Genomic DNA, 8,604 nt, shown 5'->3' with positions numbered 1-8,604 from the left:
CCCCTACTCCTCCTGCCCTCAATCTTTCCCAGCATCAGGGTCTTTTCAAATGAGTCAGCTCTTTGTATCAGGTGGCCAAAGTACTGGAGTTTCAGCTTCAACATCAGTCCTTCCAATGAACACCCAGGACTGATCTCTTTTAGGATTGACTAGTTGGATCTCCTTGCAGTCCAGGGGACTCTCCAGAGTCTTCTCCAACACCACAGTTCAAAAGCATCAATTCTTCGGCACTCAGCTTTCTTTATAGTCCAATTCTCACATCCACACATGACCACTGGAAAAACCATAGTCTTGACTAGATAGACCTTTGCTGACAAAGTAATGTTTCTGCTTTTCAACATGCTGTCTAGGTTGGTCATAACTTTCCTTCCAAGGAGTAAGCATCTTTTAATTTCATGGCTGTAGTCACCATCTGCAGTGATTTTGGAGCCCAGAAAGATAAAGTCAGCCACTGTGTCCACTGTTTCCCCATCTATTTGCCGTGAAGTGATGGGACCAGATGCCATGATCTTAGTTTTCTCAATGTTGCGCTTTAAGCCAACTTTTTCACTCTCCTCTTTCACTTTCATCAAGAGGCTCTTTAGTTCCTCTTCACTTTCTGCCATAAGGGTAGTGTCATCTGCATATCTGAGGTTATTGATATTTCTCCTGCCAATCTTGATTCCAGCTTGTGCTTCCTCCAGCCCAGCGTTTCTCATGATGTACTCTGCATACAAGTTAAATAAGCAGGGTGACAATATACAGCTTTGGCGTACTCCTTTTCCTGTTTGGAACCAGTCTGTTGCTCCATGCCCAGTTCTAACTGTTGCTTCCTGATCTGCATACAGATTTCTCAAGAGGCAGGTCAGGTGGTCTGGTATTCCCATCTCTTTAAGAATTTCCCACAATTTATTGTGATTCACACAGTCAAAGGCTTTGGCATAGTCAATAAAGCAGAAATAGATGTTTTTCGTGAATTCTCTTGCTTTTTTGATATGTTGGATGTTGGTAATTTGATCTCTGGTTACTCTGCCTTTTCTAAAACCAGCTTGAACATCTGGAAGTTCATAGTTCACGTATTGCTGAAGCCTGGTTTGGAGAATTTTAAGCATTACTTTACTAGCATGTGAGATGAGTGCAATTGTGCAGTAGTTTGAGCATTCTTTGGCATTGCCTTTCTTTGGGATTGGAATGAAAACTCACCTTTTCCAGTCCTGTGGCCACTGCTGAGTTTTCCAAATTTGCTGGCATATGGAATACAGCACTTTCACAGCATTATCTTTCAGAATTTCAAATAGCTCAACTGGAATTCTATCACCTCCCCTAGCTTTGTTTGTAGTGATGCTTCCTAAGGCCCACTTGACTTCACATTCCAGGATATCTGGCTCTAGGTGAGTGATCACGCTATCGTGATTATCTGGGTCATGAAGTACTTTTTTGTACAGACATTGCAAAGCAACTATACTCCAGTAAAATTGATTTAAGAAAATGTTTGGGCATAAAGGGAAGCCAAAATATGGGACAACAGTTGAAAACAGGTATAAGATCCAGGGGGAAGATAGAAGAGAGAAAATAATACAGTGCAACAAGAATGATTAGGGGAGAACTGATGATACGGAAGGGGTGGGGTTCACTGGAGAAGCAAAGACTTTCTTTGAGAATTCAAAGTGAAGTGGGCAAGTGAAGAGATTTGCCTTTAAAAAGAGGGTTGACAAGATGGACCAAATGCAGGTAGAGCAGTGTGGCAGGGAAATCAGAAAAGTTTGAACATAAAGCTATCAATTTTCAGTGAAGCTTGCTCTAAGAAACCTACAGGTTCATGCCCATCTCAGAGTCTGTTTCCCAGGGAACCAAACTGTCAAGAGCCACCTCGAAGCTCTAGTCAACACATCCAGGGCTCCAGCATGTGCCTGCACGTCCCCCTTAAGTTCCAGGCTCTGCATCTCTCCTCTCAGCACCCTTTCTAGAATGCGATTACATCTCAAACATAAATGTGATATTTTCCTTGTGGAACTCTGGATTTCCTCATCCCTACAACTCAGTCCTTGCCAAACTACTTCATCTCAGTGAACAGAATCACCATTTACCAGACACTGAAGCCAAAAGTCTAGAGCTAACCTGCTCCTCTCTCCCAGGGTCCCCCTCTGACCCCCTTCCAGCTCCATTGGCCCCACCTTCCAAACAGACCTCAGGGAAGCTCACTCTGCCCTCTGCCATGCTCTGTGCTTAGTCGCTCAGTCGTGTCCGACTCTTTGCGACCCCATGGACTGTAGCCCACCAGGCTCCTCTCCCTGGGATTCCCAGGCAAGAATACTGGAGTGGGTTGCCATGCTCTCTTCCAGGGCATCTTCCCAACCCAGGCATCGAACAGGTCTCCTGCGTTGCAGGCAGATTCTTTACCGTCTGAGCCACCAGGGAAGCCGACTGAGTTCCAGCTGTCTTGGATTCCCACCTAGACTCCACAGCCCCGTAACTCCCCCCTCCTGCTAGTGTTCCTACATCCTGTTCTCCGCGCAGCATCCCAACGCTAGCTGTAAAATATGGTTCCACTGCTGCAAACCACTCAGTAGCCTCCTGCTTATCCCCCCAGGTCTGAGGGTCTAAGAGAACCGGCTGCCCTTGAACTCCCGGCATCTCTCCCCATCCCCGCTTCCCTCAGCTCCAGCCACACTGGCTTGTGACTGCGCTTGAACACACTCTCTCTGCTTCTCACAGCCTCGGGGACACTGCAGGTGCTGTTTCATCTTCTGAGATGCTTTTCTGTCCAGTCTCTGCATGACCCTCTAGCTTTCTGGATCTTCGCCACCGTCCCCCGCTCCCCAGTCACTCTGCACAGAAGCTACCCTAGAGCATCCGCCTAAAACAGCCTCGGTGATCTGCCACTTGCTTCCTTGCTTCTTTCTTCGTTATAGTCATATGGTGACCATTGCAATTTTCTTTTAAATTGCTTTTTTAAAAAATTGTATTTATTTATTTTTGGCCACGTGGCACGTCAGATGTTAGTTTCCTGACCTGAGATCAAACCCATACCCTCTGCATCGGGAACACAGAGTCTTCACCACTGGACTGCCACGGAAGGTCCTGCTCACTGCTTTAAATTGTGTTGTTTCCTTCTTACCTGTCTTTCCCACCAGACCCTGAGCACCATGAGGATAGATGGGACAGATGTCTTGTCTCTGGTGTTTATTGCTGTGTCCTCTGCATCTAGAATAATTCCTAGCACTATTTTGCCCAATGCTTTGCAACCCCCAGACTAGCCCGCCAAACTCCTCTGTCCATGGGATTCTCCAGGCAAGAATATTGGGGTAGGTAGCCTTTCCCTTCTCCAGGGGATCTTCCCAACCCAGGGATTGGACCCAGCATTGCAGGCAGATTCTTTATCAGCTGAGCTACCAGGGAAAGCCCCTAGTACTAAAGAGATATTAATTAATATTTACCAAACAAATGCATGAATAAACAACAGAATAGTTCCCATATTAAAATACTTCTAGAGTAGAGGTAAGAATTTGTGAAACCCAACCTTGAAATTATCCCAGGCCATGTTGTAGAACTTGGAGCAATGAATCTGTTCCACATTTAAATGTCTGAACAGATTTGAAGTTCCCTTTTGGAAAAAAAAATAATAAAACTTACAAATGGTGACCTTGTAAACTGCAGTGGTGAAGCGTGGCGCTGCCAGATTAAAAAACAATGTCCTGTTAAATTTGAATTTCAGATAAACAGAGTTTTTTAATATAAGTATGTACCAAGTGGTATTTGGAACATACCTATACTTTAAAATCCGTTGTTTATTTGAATTTAACTGAGGATCCTTTATTTTTATTTGCTAAATATAGACACCTAGTGAAATAGCCTCCCATCAAATAAACCATCATCTGCAACCCTGACATTTGTTGTTGTGGAATGTGTGTGTGTGGGTGTGCGCCCAGTTAGTAAGTCATATCTGACTCTCTGCGACCCCATAGACTGTAGCCCGACACACTCCTCTGTCCACGGGATTTCCCAGCAAGAATACTGCAGTGGGTTGCCATTTCCTTCCCCAGGGGATCTTTCCAACCCAGGGATCAACCCCATGTCTCCTGCATTGGCAGATGATTCCTTACCACGGAGCCACCTGGGAAGCCCCTTTGATGTGGAAGACCTGTTATTTAAGTTCTTGCTCTAAACTTCAGTTGTGAAGTGTCAGGGAGGGAAATTCTATCAAAACCACACTCAGGCAACTAGTATCATGAAGAATGATTTAGAGGAAATGTTAACGATTTATTTTCCCAGGACAATTTTAGCTCTCTCTCCCTATGGAGTGAGTCACTAGAACATGTTACACACGAGAATTCCATTTACTTCAGATCCCAGCAGGATCACCTTCAAAGGATGAATCACGCATCACGTGACCCTGGGCTTCCTCCCCACCCGCTCCAGGCTGCTCTTACTGTTCCATCCTGTTCCCTGGTCCAGGAGGTGGACCACGCTGAGGGCGCCCTGTTCTCAGACGTCCTGTTGGGCCGCCAGCAAGGAGCCGGTGGGGGGAGGTCTGTGGGTGGAGGAGAGGAAGGCGCTGCTCCCCTTGGCGTTCCTCCCGGGAGGAGGCTTGTGCTGGCTGCATGTCCCCACCGAGGGACGCAGCACCCTCAAGGTGGCCCTTCGGTAGGACTCTCTGCTCTGGCTTCCGTAAGCCTGGTCTCCCGGCTCCCCTTCTTGCCTGCAGAGGGTAACAGGCCACCCAGCCATCACAGTGGCCCTGAATCTCTGCATCCCGTGGCTTCAGCCTGCCCACATCCCTTTTGAGGGATGCAGTGCAGGCAGGAAGAGGTGAGTCACCGTGAATGGGCCATCTGTGTCCCGCTGGGTTCCTGACCCGTACGCTCACCAAGGACCAGACAGACGAGGACACCTCTTTATTATCTCTGTATCTATTTACTGGGGACATCATTCATCACATTCTCCCTCAGAGTGGAATAGAGACACCACTGTTATTTTCCTGTGTGCTTCCTTTCTCTTCTTGGTCAGCCCTTAAAAGGAACTGCATCTGTTGGTCCGTCTGTATGATGGAGGAGGACAGAGGAGCAGAAACAAATGACAACATTATTATTCCTGAAGCACTTTTAAAGAGCAAAACAGTGAAACGGTTTAAAATAGCTTCGAAAGTGAACGCTGCTCCGTCGTGTCTGACTCTTTGAGATCCCATGCACTGTAGCTGCCAGGCTCCTCTGTCCATGGGATTCTCCAGGCCAGAATACTGGAGTGGGTAGCCTTTCCCTTCTCCAGGAGATCTTCCCAACCCAAAGACTGAACCCAGGTCTCCTGCATTGCAGGCAGATTCTTCACCATCTGAGCCACCAGGGAAGCCCTAAGATAGCTTCATACATGTTAGTCGCTCAGTCATGTCTTTCCCTTTGAAACCCATAGACTGTAGCCCACGGGGCATGGAATTTTCCAGGCAAGAGTACTGGAGTGGGTTGCCATTTCCTCCTCTAGGAAAATAGCTTTGAAACGTGTTAAATAGTTAAATATTAAACACTTACTTTTATAGTTTACGTGCTTTAAACATTTGGAATTACAAATAATTGTACACTGTGATATCATCTATAGTTGTATAAAACAACCTGAATCGTATTACGAGACCTCTGTTAACTGTGTTTGTTTTTACCCAAGTAGGAGAAATAAATTGGCTGACTTCCAGGGGCGCATCTCGGTGTTGACTTTATTCTGTATCTTCGGGCACTACAATTCCACTGGGAGTTGCTGCCTCTGCAAAGCATCGCTTGTTAATATCTGGTCAGTAGCCCATTCACAGACCAAGATAAATCCAGCAAATTAAAGAAAAAGATTCCGCAGTAGGCTTGTTTACCTACTGTGGGTCTTGCTGAACCAAAGTTCTAAGAAAGTTTAAACTTCCGATTTTAAAAAGTTATAAGGGTTTTACATAAGTCTCCGATATTTTGAACATATTTCCTAAATGTTATCTTATCTTGCCCCTTGTACATAAAATTTATTTATATGTACGTTTAAGTACCTTCTCTTATAAAGTGTCATTTGTTAAATTAAAAAGTGACTACAGAAAGGTAAAGTGGCTTTGTTTAAAATTAAATTCTGACTTTCACATAGGGTTACTAAAAAGGTATTAAGGTCTTAATGAGTGTATTTTTGGTCTACCATTTGATACTATTTTATAATTCACGAACTGTAGTCAAACATAACAGATATGATTTCCTTTTTTAATTTTGATTTTCTTTGAGTTTATGAAAGAAGTAAGTCTGTAAGTCATCTATTAATTTCTGGAAAATATGGTTTGAAGAAACTCCTCTGATGATTATGGATTTGTTAGTTTCTTTTTTATTTTTTCCCATCAGATTGTGCCTTATGCACATGAAAGTATTAATAAATTAGTTAGCTGCAAAAACTCAGAGATTTGTCATTCACTTGGGATAATTGACAAGCATGCAATCAAAATGCAGGTATTGGTCCCTTGTTCTGTGGAAACACCATTCTAAGGGATTGCCTTAGAGTTATTTATTCTTTATGCAGCATCATACGGAAGGTGGTTTTATCATCTCCAATTTTTACCTGAGGAAATCAAGGCAGGAAAGCTTAACTGGCTTATTCTTGATGTCATAGACAGTGAGGACCCTGAACTATCTCTTGCTGCTAACATTTAATCATTAATAACTGTCCTTGATAACTGCACCCATATAATTTTTATGTAAAACATCTTACTTGGCCATACGTTTCTCTGATGCTACAGCCAGCTCAAGTGAGAAACACTCACTTATGTAAATTAATTCTGGTACTGTCCAATACACACACACACAAGATTTGACCACAGTACTATTTTATATATATTTTGATATGTGTATCATAGCACATGCATGCATAAATATGTGTGTATGCCAATGTAGGAGATGCAAGAGATGTGAGTTCAATCCCCAGGTTGAGAAGATTCCCTGGAGAAGGAAATGGCAACCCACTCCAGTATTCTTGAGTGAGAAATCCCATGGATATTGGAGCCTGACGGGCTACAGTCCATGGGGTCACAAAGAGTCAGACACGACTGAGCAACTGAACACACATATATCAATATAAAGACCCTGGGCAGGGAGCCATGGGACATTCCTGTGACTCTCTGCCAGGACCATTATTTTTCCTAGAGGAAGGTCTGTACCCGCAAAAGGGAGAGCAGATGTGACAATGTAGGGCCGTCACAAAACATAAAAAACATGCCTCCCCAGCCACATCAGGTCTTCACGTGCCATGTAATTAAGGAACATTTGCATCTTCGTTCACATACTCTCTTTCACACCTTTGATGGGCAGGTTGTCTGCCAAGCCTCGGAAGTGGGGATGGGGAGGTGAGCATGCCAGACGCACCTGCCGGGGGGATGGAGCCTCACGCAGCAGGTGCATCAGACACGAGCCGTGCGGAAGCAGAGAGGGGGCATCTAACTTAGGGAGGGGAAGGATTTCCGAGTGGCCTCCTAAAGAGTGGAGAGCAGCTCGCGGGGGCACAGACAGGGTAAGGAGAGCCTTCCAGACCCACACGCCAGGAACTGGGCCGCCGATACCTTCCTCCTCTTGTGTTAAACAAGCCCCTTTCAACCCTCCTTCCGGCTGCGCTTCCCTCCAAGGAATACATTCTATGGAAACAATCGCAATGCCCATTAGAAGAGAGCAAGAGTCTGGAGGTGAGCTGCAGGCAGTGGAACATGCTGTCTGCGCTATAGGCTCCTGGGTTCTGATACAAAAACTAGGAACTGCACCCCATAAACATCTGCTGTGAGAAACGGATCTTTTAAAGTCTGGAGAAGTGCAATAAAAGGGAGGTTTTTCAGCAGGTTTTCAGAACTTTTAATTGCACTTTTTGAAAATAATCACTTTGGGTTCTAGGCACTATAAAATCAAGTATCACTGAAATAATTCTTATGCCCTGACATATTTATTGACCAAAAAGAGGTTAACCAGGTCAAGTTCTGTTTGCTCTTGCCAGAAATGTGTGCTATTAATAGTCACGTGTTTGCGTGTATATGGCTCACAGATGAAAAGCATATTTTGAAAGTGAATTTTACTCAAATGTAGGGCTGTTGGCTCTGAATTCCGTTTTCATCACTGAAATGTTTATATGCTGTGAGCACAGCTGTAACGTGGTCCAAACCTCTTCTCCCCCATGGAGAGCACTGGTTTTTATATCACCACTAATAGCTTGAAGATACCAGCAGAATGACATCTGTTTTCAGGCTTATATACATTCAACAAAGAGCAAGACAAAACATAATTTTCCTCTTCTTTGCAAAAGGAATTATAAAGGCGGGCAGTGCCTTTAAAATTGATCTATTTCTTGATTTTTCAACCAGGATCTTATCTATCCTTGCTCAATCTTTCCAAACATCAAAGACAAGGAAATATGATGTAAAGCTGAGTGTGAATTAACTATTCAATAAACCGTCACTTGTTTATCATACTAATTAAGGACTCACTGCAATGTGACCAGTGCTGAGCTGAAAACTACTTTCTGCTATATATGGTTCCAAGAATTAGAGCAGGTTTAAACAGAAAGACAAGGATAAGATTTCTAGGGCTAAGCATCTCCCTTACTGAGCAAAGGCAATCAGTTTTCAATTTACAACCGTTGCAT

The sequence above is a fragment of the Cervus canadensis genome, chromosome 16 (assembly GCF_019320065.1).
Source record: "Cervus canadensis isolate Bull #8, Minnesota chromosome 16, ASM1932006v1, whole genome shotgun sequence".
NCBI lineage: Eukaryota > Metazoa > Chordata > Mammalia > Artiodactyla > Cervidae > Cervus > Cervus canadensis.
This window is presented reverse-complemented; position numbering follows the sequence as displayed.